Consider the following 15,073-nt stretch of genomic DNA (forward strand, 5'->3'; position numbering starts at 1 on the left):
GACAAATAATGTCGTGTTTTATTTTTTATTTATTCTCTATTTTTTCTGCGCTTCTAACACAACCAAACGCAAATTATGCCAAATGTCAAAAACGGTTTTTGGTCAATCGGCAGCAAAATGGATGTAAGTGTTTCAAGTTTGAAATGCTGTAGCTATTTATAACGCATTAAAAAGAAAAAGTTGAATTGGAAGAATCACATTTTATTGCAATTACAACTGGTAGGCCGTTGAATGACCGGTGGCCCACAATGACTTGAAGTCTTGGTATATGGAATGGTAGGCCGACGGAAAACCAGTGGTTAGGGCTAATTGATGTTTCACCTTTTATATTCTTGGTCAGTACTTAAGTGTTCTCTGTACGAAGTCACCAATGATATAGTATATTAATTTATTAATAAACTTTTTACTAAAATTAATAAAACTGTATTATAAACTCTGATCGTTTACAAAAATATGAATCTCATGACTATATTTTTTTTCCTATATCTGATCAGTAGTCAAGACTGACTTTCATTATAAAATGAAAATAAAATATATCATATTTTTATATACCGATAAAAATTACCATATTTTTGTAATTTCACATTATCAATTATCAATAAATTTGAATTTGATAATTTAAAGTTTGAAGAGCTCAGGAATATTCAACCTATACAACATTCGATGAGTGAAATATTTATGAGAGGACGATCGCGCGTATATATTCGAAATGTTTTCATAATACCACTATATCTTCTATCTGTGTGTAAAACTGTTGCGTTTTTATTCAGGTCGATGCGATTATTTTTTTTCGGTAATTATATCATTGTACGCATTCATAAATATGTTACCCGGTAAACTTTTGAATGATTTTTAAATACGGACGTCATATTCACTATATTATTACTCACGTGCTATTCAGATTTAAATGAAAAATTTTGCTATCGGGAAATGTATATATATATATATATATATATATATATATATATAATTGAAAAAAATCAACGATATGAGATTGAAGGTTATCTACTAAACTAATTAAAAAAAAGTGTGAAAAAGAAAAGTAATGAATAAATTCAAATCAAATAATGAATTATTAAATAGTTCATAATGTATAAGGCAGTAAAAAAAAATATGTTTTTGTAGAATGTATTTAGATTATTTCGTATTCGGATCACAATGATATTCAAACAGGATTCATATAAGAAACTAATAGGAATCCGATAAGAAGCTACAGTTGAATTAAAAATAATAACAATAATTAGAATTCAGATAAGAATCTGAAATTGTTGTGTGTAAATGTTTTCATATTTTTATTATATTAAAATATATTATAAATAACATATATGTTCCGTGGTATATTTGAACTTTAAGATTTAGGACTTAAATTGTAGCCGTGTTTTAGATAGATCTATATCACATTTTAAAAGACCTCATATTGAATTCAATAGTTTAAATATAATTATTTCTTTTAGCTGCCCAGAAGTAATAGCAACAATAGATTATTAAAATCTAGTTGTTTTCCTGTATGATTTATTTTTTAATTATGAGGTTTTTAAAGGATTATTTTAATTAGTTCTACTCAATATTTTTTATTATTATTTTATGACATCAAATAGTATTTTTCAGCTGTAATAAATTTACCGAAAGTAATATATTTTCGTGTATAACGCTTTAGTAAAGTATTTGACACACATCGCCAGTTCTTTCGCATAAAAAATGAATAAATCTATAAATGCATATAAAAACTTCGCTCTCAAAAATCTGGGAAGTCACCCGCGAATTTGCTTTATATTTTATATAAATAAATGTTTCGTGCGCACTGTCGTGCACTATCACTTGTTGTAATTTATTATTTAATTTTTGTTTCCGATGAACAATAAAAAATCGCCTACAAAAATGTTTTGTACTGCAACTAAATTCATTTGACTGTAGGAATAATTTTGAACAAATTCACACGAGATGACTCGACGTAATCATGCCGCTGTAGGCACGTTCATTTATATTCCAATTTTGTTATAATTTTCCTGTTATGAAATCCTCGCGTACGTATATAGCGGCTATTCAAAAATATGCGTGCGTGTTTGCGATGGCTGACAGTCCGCCTCGACTCCGGGACTCCGGGGGCTCCGGGGCGCGGGGCTAGGGACTCGTGGTATGGCGCTCGCTAGCAAAATAATGATATATACGCAACACACTCGCGATAATTTTATATAAAGCCGATTTTTCGGTCAATGCTATATTAGACTTATGCGCTCGTATCAGTTTTTGTGCGTGGAAACACCGGTGCGGAAATGTACACAACAAGTACACACCTGACGATAGAACGCATTAACTTATAAATGCGTAAATCAGATCACTGTATGTGGGTTCAGCAGATATAAAATCATTTTTCAATTTATTTACAATATATGAACTGAAGCAAGTTAGTTTATTATACCGGAAATTTTACATTCTTTGCTTTGTAGAAATATGATCAAGCACTTATTGTGGGGAAATCAAGCAGGCTAGTGATTTGTAAAAAAACAATTGGACTTGTCATTTATATTTTCATTTCAGTAATATTTCATAATGAATAAAATTGATATATTTTTATACGATGGGAGTTTATACTTTTATATCTATTACTACTCCCACATTGGTGACCTACGACGATTGAAATGAAGACAAAAGAGTTTTATTTTTCGAGGATTTAAGAAATACAGATTTTGACGCAGCACCATAATCACTGGTCTTCAGAGACGACTTATAAAGTACGCTCAGTCCTCGGTCCATCATAGTTAACGCACTTACTATCTGAACCGGACTTTCGTGGTTACTCATTTGGTACACTCAGACCTCAGTGTTTATTGCTGACAGAAAAAAATAATTTGGAGCCTAAAATTTTCATTGGGATGCAATTCAACCTCTCCTTGTCCATTAACTCAACAAATCGTCTTTTGATGCTACCTCCCATTATCGGCGACAGCGACGAGTCAAAACAAAATGCAATATTTATTGCATTTCATAATTCTGGACTCTTATGTTAAAGAAACCAATGATCCTGATTTGGATAAAGAGCCAACTTCTTTCTCTGATTAGAACCCATCTGATACGAATGCAACGCCTGCAGAAATGGAAACTGTACCCATAAATAACGCATTCCAAACATTAAGTAATTCTGATATAACTAATACCAATTAGATCGAGGCTGAATCTTAGAAGTTTTACATGATTTTTATTCAGAATCTTATGCAGAGTATGGAGATGATGGAAGGTCGAATTACCTAACATACGGTGGATCTGCCGACGAAACACTGAAATTATTAATTGACTAGTACCACAATACTGCTATAATCTGTTTTCCCACCACATTTTTATAACGTGTTTCCCTATATTTTCTTTTTAAACAGGCTAGTGATTTGTAAAAAAACAATTGGACTTGTCATCTATATTTTTATTTCAGTAATATTTTATAATGAATAAAATTGATATATTTTTATACGATGGTAGTTTATACTTTCATATCTATTACTACTCCCACAGTCAAAACATATTTTCCCATTACGTAACATTTAAAAAAATATATATTATATATGATACAAAATTAGTTAAAAATTTAGGGGGCTCAAATATTGATATGAAATATCGGCATTTTTAGTAATTTCTTTGTTAAGGATGTTGTCGATAGTCATATTAATATTTCCTACTCCTTGTATTCGCAAACTAATCATTAATTTTTAAATAATTTGCTATTCATTAAGAATACTTCTGAACTTTAGAAATATTTCAAACGGTTTTCGAAAAAACAAAAAATCTATTACTTTATTCATTTTATCAGAGATCAAATTACGCTCTATTGATTGCAATTATAAATAAACATCTATAAAAATCGATACCGGGATATTTTTATATACCGGAAAGTTTATTTATTACAGGTATTAATGAATAGATATTCAAAAATTTAATGACAGAACGCGTAAAGATTTTATATTCGCCGGTGCTACGGTCATATTATTTTCATGATATTTTAAGCTACGCTCTTCCTGTTTCGGCGGCGGAAACGTCCAGAGCGTCCAGAGTGGCTCTGCTCCATTCTGATGGTCATCGGTAATATACGCGCGGACGTGCATTGTTTTTAATGTATTGTTTAATTAGCTAATTTGGTCTGTGGCATTCTATTACGACCAAAGACTACTCGTCACGTATCACTCTACTACATGACATTAGTGTCCAGTATTAAATTTAATAATATGAGAGAAAAATCGTTGTTTTACTATACGACGCTTCGCTATAAATCGCATTTCTGTATTTTAATTATTCGTACGCCGCATTATGACCACGTACTGCTTTTGATTGTAACTTGAATTATTTCTTTACATAATGAGATTTATTTTACGTGTGTAGACATACACATACACACACACACACACACACACATATATATATATATATATATATATTATTCATACAAAACATTAATTAATACAATATATACGATAAAAATAATTTCAATTTAACTTATATATTGTTTTTGCAATGATTTCTCACGAGGTTTCCAACCCATTTGCGACAGCGAACTATATGGAGTTTCTTTTTGTATGCGCATGCAATATGAAAGGGCATTGAATTAATTTTGTAGTTCTATAAAATAATTGGATTTCATCATTTTTAAAACTATATTAAATTTCAGTTTAGTTGTAGAGTCATTATACAGGGTGTCCCAAACGCTTAAACTAAAAAACAAAAACTTAAAAATAACATGATAACGCATTTTGCTCACATTCAGTTCAAATGTTTCTTTTGCGAACGTAGAGTTGTAGACGTCGTAGTCATTATACAGGGTGTCCTAGACCCTGAAAAGTGAAAAACACAAATATTAAAAATGACATGATAATAACGCAATTCGCTCACATTCAGTTGAAATGTTTCTCTCTCGAACTGATCATGAGTAAACTACACTAGCAAAAATTAAGTCATTTTTAGGTTATTATTTTTTCTTGGAAATTTTTGAATATTAATTTTATCCAGTATTTTACCATTACATAATCCTGATTAAGTACGCCAACTTTTGATAAAACTTTCCAACATGCTTTAGTTCATTTTTTTAAAGAAGAGCCGTACAAATCAATCTATTTTAAACATCCTGAATTCATAGTTCAACAAAAAGTCTTTTTTCTTGTTAACTTGAAGCAAATGTAATATTTTTTACACTGTGGCCCTATAAATGTTATTCACGGTTACGATTTCAAAGATTAAAATGAATAAAATTCACAAAACAAACCTCATTAACCCGAAAATGGTTACGATTTTACCAAAGCTCCAGGTTGTACGTGAAAGCTCATAATTTTCAAACAACGTAAGATATTTTTTTTTCAGAATTGACGTTAAGGTCTGGGACACTCTGTATACCTGCTGGCTAATAAAATATATTGATTTGAAGTTTTTAGTATATCTAAAAAATATCTGCTCAAAAAAATAAATTGCTTTAAGAAAGGCGTAATTAAATTAATATAAAAGTATTGGATTTATTCATAACATGCCTAATCATGAAAGGAAGATTGCCTGTAATTGTAAAAAGCATATTTGCATTGTTCATTCAAAAAAGTAAAATTGTAGATATTTATTTTTATAAAAATTAGACTTATCATCCTGAAAGAGCACCATACACATATGAAACAAAATGATTTTTCTAGAAATATAGATGTTAATCTCGATTTTGTTTGTGGTTTCAGTAATTAGAGACCATATTTAATTTGTTTATAAAATACAATCATGAATAAAGTCAGGATAAAAAAGTCGATCAAAATTCACAGTACACAGAAAAATTCAAGATATCATTCATAGAGAAAGGTTTTCAGAATGAACTATTTATGGTAAAATACTGGATTCAAATTTATTTACCAAATATGTAATAAATTATACTTTTGCGCCTGATCCCGTACATTTCAGATACTTTCCAATTCTATTATCATTTCAAAGTGCGGTGCTTTGTAACCGTCGACAAATGACAAGTCCATTGCGCGAGTTGGCCGCTTTTTTTGCAAAAAAACCAATGACGTCGGAATGATTGATCACCGAGTGGAAGACGGATGATGAACAATGCGAAATTACATAGGTCTGTTAAAACATAGCTCCGCCACCACTGGCAGACCACTCGTGTACGTATTATTTAATAATCTTTTGCCGAGGGAGAATGGTTTTTCGCGCTGAAGAGAATTCCTAATGAATGGTTTTTTCTTCGCCTCACTTAGCGAGAACAAATGAGCCGACTAATTCATTCTTTCGTGTTAATCATTCTTCTATTCGTGATGAATTATTCATCAACGCAACACTTTGCATTTGTAGACGGTTGAAAAATGAGGAAATTGAAGGTTTACGGTGAAAAATAAATTTTAGCTTATATTTTACGTATTTGAAGCAAGAAATATTATATTTGAATTTTTTTAAGATATTTTTAATGTATCAATTTTATTTCTAGGCCTTTGATCCCATATTTCCATACATTCCTGAAGCAGTAAGGCACATTTGAATATTACGGATTTGCATAATCAAGGAATTTATTTTAAAAAAAATCAGCATCGTATACATAATAAACCAGTTAACTATACTAGATGAATATACTCGTCATGGAGTGGCAGAATTTTGTACATTGACAAACATATTCTATGACCACTTTCAATATAAATTAAAATTAAACAAAAAAACAAAATGTATTCTGCAATGTTAAATGTGTAATATAAGAGTTGCAAGTAGCGTTTTACCTTAAGGCAATTTTCATAAACTTTCCGAAATGTTGAATTAATTAGCTATTTGCTAGTTTCTGCTTTTCATTAAAAACTGTTTTCACTTTCTTACATTAACATCTATAAAATTTCATTGATTTTTATTTTATTCATTTTTAGTTTAATATGTATTTATTACGCGCTTAAGCCATTTAAAAAGTACACGCAAATGCAGATTTTTTTTTAATTTTGCAAAATAATATTTTTTATCCAATATCTCATTGGAGTAACTTATCTTGTGTTTGACGAATATATTCGTCAGTAACTCGATTCGGACGATACAAATCTGTGCGCTCATTTTGATGTGAGCGACACAGTTAACTGGTTGTAGAATCGAAGAACTTTTCTTATCGATCTAGATAATTCGACCATCTATGTACTGATTCTATTCCATTGTAGCAAGATTAATAGTAAATATTCATAAATTGAAAGTGGATGCAAAAATAACTCTTAAATGAATAAAGATAATAAGGTAGTAAACATATATATTAAATTTCAGTATGGTAAGATAAAAATAATCGATGATAAAAATTTATTTATCTGATTATTTATTTATTTATTTATACGCCAATCGGCTTTATACAGTTTTATAATATAGTATGCTAATTCATAACTTGTTTATATTTATATATGTATACACATGCATACATATATACGTACACATCTACTTACATACAGATATACATAAATATATACTCATATAATACGCATACATATACATACATACACATATGTGTACATTCACATATAAGTACATAAATACATACACATACATACACGTAGACTTTCTAAAAAACTATGATAATTAAGTAACATAAAATAATACTTTGGTTAAATTATATGATTTTGGTGATAAGATTAATTGCACAAAACATTATGGTGTTTAAGTTTTTTCTTTATGTTAGCTTTGTTGACGCATATCGAAAAAGTTCAAACTGCCGCAATAAAAATGTTTGCATACCTTCATGTTTCAAGAGTGTTCTGAACATTTCGGTATACTACTTTGCGATGTATGTAGTATGTATGTATATATGTCGGATACAAATTTTCGTCCAAGACTTCTACAGCACGGATCAACCGACTTGAATGATTGAATGAGCATTCGATTCCTATTCATGGGGAGATAGTTTTTAGCAAGGTCAAAAATTTTGATAATTACGGTACGAGAAGTTTTAGCAACTTACCTTAAGGTACGATGGATGCCATGCCCCAAATGTATAGGTATACATTGAACACATTTTGAATGTATATTTTTCAAGTGGAAGGAGATTATTACTATATGCATCATATAGAGAATCCGTGAACTACATTAATTTAAAAAAATAGTTTGATGCATGACTCTATTTTATTCAATATTTTTTATTTCTAGCCGTCTAAATTATCAAAAATGTTTAAAACACTAGGGTACTAAAAGTTACTGAAATTTTTCTTAAGACACGATGCCTTGCACTACTATAGTATGGGTAGATATTGAATACATTTTGAATGTATATTTTTTAAGTGTAAAGAAATTATTACTCTATGCATTACATAGAGAATCTGTGCACTACATTAATTTGAAATAAAGTTTAATGCATCACTCTATTTTATTCAATATTTGCAAAGCTTTACGTGCATTAGTTCAGTATAAACTGCAATATGAATGTAGGTGAGCATTATAAATTAAATAAGCTTTATTATAAACATAAATATTTAAAATTACTCTTAAATACACAAAGCCAGATTTAGTTGCAAACTGCGCTGCCCTCGTCGGTCCGGAGTGTCATTCAAAGCTGATTAAATATTACCACCGCAGAATAATTAAGGCCGACAAATGTAAATTCATGTTTTACTATAACTTCCCATTATATTTGCAACAATTACGAAGCACTTTAAAGTTTTAATCATATCGCAACATTTCCTATTATAAGTTAATGGTGAATTTGAAGGCAATTCTCTACTCGTCCTTTCAGAGCTAGAGTATGAAAGTGTGCGTAATGGTGTTGTGCCGGCTATTGGATTTTATGAAGCGGCCACCCTCGGCGCCCCTATATGTACACTAGGCCGACGCTCTGTTCTGTTCTGTTCTGTTCGTTTCGTGCGTTCGTGAATGCAAATAAAACGATGAAAAAGACAAACGCAGCGCCGCACATTCAAAATATATCCGGGGCGGGGTTTTTACCACCGGAAAGCGTTCGTTCGCCCAATGAGAGAGCCGGCCAACTCACCCCCAGGCTACCCTTCGGGCTTCAACCCTGGCGCTCCGAAAAGGGATTTTATTCGGCGATAAAAACTACCGAAATTGTACAACGCAGGTGCATGTTAATGCGGACCCGCGGCCACTGATTGCGACGCGTCTGTGTGTGTACTTTAAGGATGGCATAGGCAAGTCAACTGCCCAACTGGTTCAGTTATATTAAATTTAATTATCGACGGACTCGTTACGAGACATTTCAAAATTCAATGTAGGTACGTACGTATATGGTCGGATGGCACCGCATGGATGTGCATAAGTACATCACTGCTTTTTTTACTACCTCATGAGCTTGGTTTTACTTTAAACATGGACTTATGAAAAAATTGAGGTACGACAGATACTCATGTTCCATACAACGAGTCAAAGACTTTTTTGGATGGCTACAAACTTTTCTCTGTGATAATTGTACAGAATGATATATTTTAAATTATATATAATAAGTAATTTTATATAGAATAATATTGCATCTTATCTTAACCCTCTGTGGAACTGTGTAATATTCAGGTCACAATCCAAATTCTTCTCTATATTACCAAATAGTTATGTCTGCTTTAGAGATAAATCCTAATTCGCTGTGATTTGAAACTCGCATAACTAACTAAAATATTTTTTAAATCTTTTGTGTTTTTCATATGCATATAATAAATAATAATAGGTAGTACTGCCCTAGGTCAGATCCGTGAGCTGAGTTAAACTACTACTCGATTCAAGAAAGAATAGTGTAAAAGATTTCCCGAAATTTCCCGAAACAATTCCCGATTTGCCCGAAATGGCCATTGGTATCAATTTTTTATGTATATTTTTCAAGCATAAATGAACATCGCTGCTGCACGGATTCAGGTTGTTTAGAGTCTGTGCGTTTAACGGTTACGCCTTGGATTACCTAATAATTTTATAGAGTAATATATGGAATAGATACTGTAAGCGCCCGGCACAATGTTTATTAAAAAAGTTTTAAAAAATCACTACACACGGACACTTTATTACCTCGAAGGACCAGATATAATTAATTATAAAAAGGCTATATCAGACCTTAAATAACATAGAACTGATGAGAAAATAATAGTTCAGAAATTGTCAGGTAGAGAGAGATGGATTAATAAGATTTGTGAGGCTCGAACAGATACAGACCAATATTGTTTTATTCTTAAAACTATCATTAAACTAATTTATATTGAAAAATCACAAGTTTTAAAAATACCAACTCATTTTTTTGAAATTTTAACTAAACTAGTTGTAAGTAGCATTCTGCCTTAAAGCAAGTTGCCAAGTCAATTAGAATTGAGATTCAGATATTTACATAAAATGTTCAACTCTTTTTTGGGAAATAAAATTGTTGCTTTAACTAAAAAATAATCAATACTGTTTTCAATTATTATATTCCAAAAATACTCATAACATATGTAATTGTTTATGAAAAACAAAAACCACAGAAAGTGCAGATGCTTCAGCTTAGATTCTGATCAGAATCGCTCAGACTGACGGTGGAAATTTTGTGGAATTTTTATAATTCAACTCTTTATCGTAGGTCTATAATATTTCAGTATGCTATTTCAGACTACAAAATCTATCATTGTACAATGTTTTATGAAAATAGTCAAAATCAAATTTTTCAACATTTAATTACGAATTTCTGCACGTCGGATCTTTAGCAAAAACGCGATTCCCAATTAATGAATTTTTAACAATTTTTGAACGCTTTTTGCTCTACAATAATATTATTTATGAAAAAATTCAATTGTAAGAAATTGTGTACTAATTCAGAATATAAATACAGACTGCAGCCATAGCCTCTCGAAAAAAGAATCTTTACTGTTTTCTCACATTGATATTCTATTCTTATATAATAGCAATGAAATATTACCACAAATATATGTACCATATATTTTCGGATAATTGCAAATATAAATCGCCATATATAACTTGTTTGATGTTAAAATGATGCGGTAAACTCATATCATTTTTGAACAGATTTGAATTCAATATTGCTGCGATTGCAGTCAAACTGAATACGAATGGTATACAATTAGGGAGTCATATTAACGATTAGCCCACAAATGAGTGCATGTAAAATTACAAAATGCTATAAATTAACCTATATGCATTCATAATCATTAGTGTAGCTATTAAATATAATTTAGAATATCTAAAATTCATATTAGCTAATGGAATACGCTACGATCGTAAAAATAATTTTGAATCGATAACCGCAGGAAAGCGAATATTGTAAAATTCTTGATTATAAAATATGATAGTAAATGTTAAAAAATATCTTTATCAGAATTATCATAAATATAAAAAACTGTATCATCAATAATTATTTTGAGAACGTCGCATTGAGTTCTATAATTAAAACTAATTTAAGTCGAATTGAAAAAAAAAATAATACGACCATAAGTGATATTGGTGAAGATTTTTTAACATAATTGCTACACTTTGAAATATATAAAAAATACGGGCTGAAAGGGTTCAATTTACCAACCTTAAGGTCTGTAAATAAATCGTCATTTCCCAGGGATGCTTAAAGCGATTCTGTTTCAAACTGATATACATGTCATTAAATTGTGCGAGCTTTACAGCAAACCTAAACCCATTTCAAGCTCTATATCGTAATGAAGAAACATGTACAAATTTCCGAAAGGTCCATATGTACACCTTTGCGCAAACAAAAAGCATTTATTTACCGCACATTCCGTTTACTGAGCGCTCTACCGCCCGCGTGTAATATTTTGGCGTTCATTGACTTAACCCTCTCTCGCCTACAATAAATTTACATACGGCCATCGGTTTTAATTTCCATATTTCTGAGTACCACAAAATCAGCCTGAAGTACCGACTCTGTAAAAGATGGAGAGTTGGTAAATGGAAAGGAGTTTGGAATCCGACTACTGAAAATTTTAGAACGTACATCGATTAATAAACGAATTTTGTTTAGTTTTTTTTTTCAATTTGTTTTAAATATTTTTTTGCTTATTATTTTTCAACATAAATATAACTTTACCTTTACTATTATAATCCTTAAGGAGCACAACTAGTGTAACCGCCTAAAAAAAGGTGATTTTGGGAATTTATATTAAAAAAACTACTCTATCAATCATTTCAAAATTTTAGGAATATATTTATACATGTTTTAAGAATATATAGTAAATTTTTGAAGGGAAAAATTAAACATTTTTTAAGTTATCGTCGATCTCCAACGGCGCGACAAAAAATGCCCTTCACTGCTGCAGTAATTCCGGCCTTCTACGTGGATGAAATTAAGAAAAAAATCTCGTTAAACTAGATGCCAGTATAATAAACTACGATAAAGAAAAAAAATGAAACATAGACAAAATGACGGCATTTTTTTTAAAAAAGTCGAATTTTACCCAAAATTTTGGTCGTTTTTGGACTGCCAAAATTCGATTTTGATCCGATCAAAAAATCGATAGTTCATTTTACGGAGAACTATATATAGTATATGTAAAAAAAAATGGATAGTGATCGGATCATTTGTTTTTAAGTAATCGCTGCAGCAAATTCGGAAAATGCTGTTTCGAGAAAAACGCGTTCAAAGATTAAATGATCGTTAGACTATATACTCTTTAAATGGCTGTAACTCAAAAACTATTTAAGATATCGATTTAAAATTTTGGTATGTTATTTTCAAAAGTATAACCTATCAAAATATGGAAAAATTGCAAATTCGATTTCTTGAAAATTTCACACTAGTTGTGCCCCTCAAAACTACTTACGCTCACAAAGATCTTTGTGAGGAGAACCTCAGATCTACTTTTCTGATATTTTGATACAACTTTGCATGGCGATATAATTAATAGTCAACATAAATAGTTTATTTAATTTTAGTCATAAAAATAATTTAATCCACTTCTCTCAGGCGCTTGCTCCTACTTTTTACTTTTGAATTCTTTGATAAGTAAGTTGAAAATGAACTGGTTCAAACACCGTCAGGGTATAATTCATACAGCGTATGTTTAAAGATTTAAATATTGCAAAAATATTTACAATTAACCAGTTGCAATAAAATTGATATATTTGAAACAAGTCTTCAAGTACATACATTATATGTAGTTTCAGGTCAGTATAACGCTTAAATTTTGACAGATTTCTAAAAATTTAAAAATGATCCTGTACTTTATTAAATTTTAAAAATCTAGAAACAAGGACTTGTTGCAATTGACTTTAATCTTGTATAAGATATACCCACACACAAAAATGAATCATGTAATGCATGTATATGGCAAATGGCGAATACTGTATGAACATTATATATATTTCTCGGTTCTCGACCAGCTCCCATATTATCGTCGAGTGCCGAAAACGGCGTTTTCCATTACCTGCCCACTGAATGAAATTCAGCCGCAAAAGTTGTGTAGAACAAAATGGCGCCGATGGCCCATTCTCGCACCCGAATATCTGGCGGCAGAGGTTCGCTTGAACAGAGGCAACGAGGCAACGAGGCAACGAGGCACAGGACTCTCTGCCTGCGGGGATTATCTTTTAACGATCACAAACAGACCGTGCCTGCTCGCCGGCGCTCGACGCTCAACCCAGGCCGAATCCGCCGATGCGGAGGTACGACACCCGCACTCGGCGGTAGTAGAAAATTAGATACAGTTTGCCGTGTCCTTAAAAGTTTAGAATTAATTAATACATCGTAGGAATGTACAAATTGCTTCTACACAATTCACTCGAACCCACCGGCATTCCTAAGAATTTTATTAACTCAGTTGCATTTCATTCTATAATTTAGTATCAAATTTACCATACTATTGTAAAATGATGGACAGTTGTATTTAATTCTGTTTTGAACACAATTTTCTGTTTGCTATGTTCTCTTATCTTAATAACTTAGAATTTATCCATTATTGTGATACACAAATTGTTTTTACACAAATCACTAAAAGATCTGATGTGCTTCAAAAGTGGTCTAATTCCACAATATTTCATTCTGTAATTTAGCAATAATAATTAATAATAATTATCTTTAACAGTTTCACCATTAAATGAATTAAAAAGTAAAGATCTCTTTAACTTTATTTATAGTACTTTGATGTTAAACCCATGACGAATTTAGACAATTTTAAAATGCTATATTACATGTTTCTATTCAGTATTAAACTTTTACACAAAGCATTAAAAATCACTCGCATCTCTTAAATGTTAATTATATGTATAGCATTTGATTCTGTAATTTAGTAGCAAATAGGTATATAGAGGAATCACACGCGAGCTTTTTATCTATATTTTGAAGTGCATATTTTCAGTAGAAATACTTATGAGAACGTCACTATCAAAATCTAATCAAAATGTTGCTAAAAAGTGCGAAGGTTTAATATATACGAGTATTTCTTTTGTATTTATGTGAAGAAGTCATATATTTTATAATTTTGCATCTTCTTCTTACAAATTTTGCAATCAAAACACGAAATACACATATATATTATAGGAAGTTCGCCTTATTTAGAAGTGGATTTTGTTCTTGTTTTATTTTTAAAATTATAGAGTCAATACATTATTATGTATTGACTTTATAATTTAAAACTCTATTTGGTATAAATGGACTGCATATTTATAACTACTCCATATCAAGAATTACCCGACTTTAAACTGGTTCCTTTTTAATTCAGCAACAAATCAAAAATTAGTAAAATATATTCTGAAATCTTGTATCGATTTGCTATTAATGCTAATGATGATCACTAATAAATCAAGAGATTGTTGAAATGACTTTACTGTAAATATTTTATTCGAAATTTATTATAAATATATTATTCGAGGAAAATAGACAATATTGTTTAGTGTTAGGCTTATAAGTCATGCGATACCAAGATAAAAAGAGTACTTATGATCCAATATTATTGTCTTTCCTATGATATAACTGGTTAATCAGTACTAAATATTTTATGATGCTGTATTTGAAGAATTATTATTTGCAAACAAAATCTGTACTGGACCACGCGACGAATAGAATTTTAAGCACAAAAGTAACGTGCATTGTCTTGCAAAGTATGAAAAAAAATTAAATATTAAAATTTCTTTTATTAGGGTTAATTTATATGTTGGTGAAAAATATTTTTTTGCAATATACTTT

This window comes from Ctenocephalides felis, unplaced genomic scaffold (genome assembly GCF_003426905.1).
Source record: "Ctenocephalides felis isolate EL2017-DRISC unplaced genomic scaffold, ASM342690v1 CF-g0.4_SCAFFOLD_01604, whole genome shotgun sequence".
Lineage (NCBI taxonomy): Eukaryota > Metazoa > Arthropoda > Insecta > Siphonaptera > Pulicidae > Ctenocephalides > Ctenocephalides felis.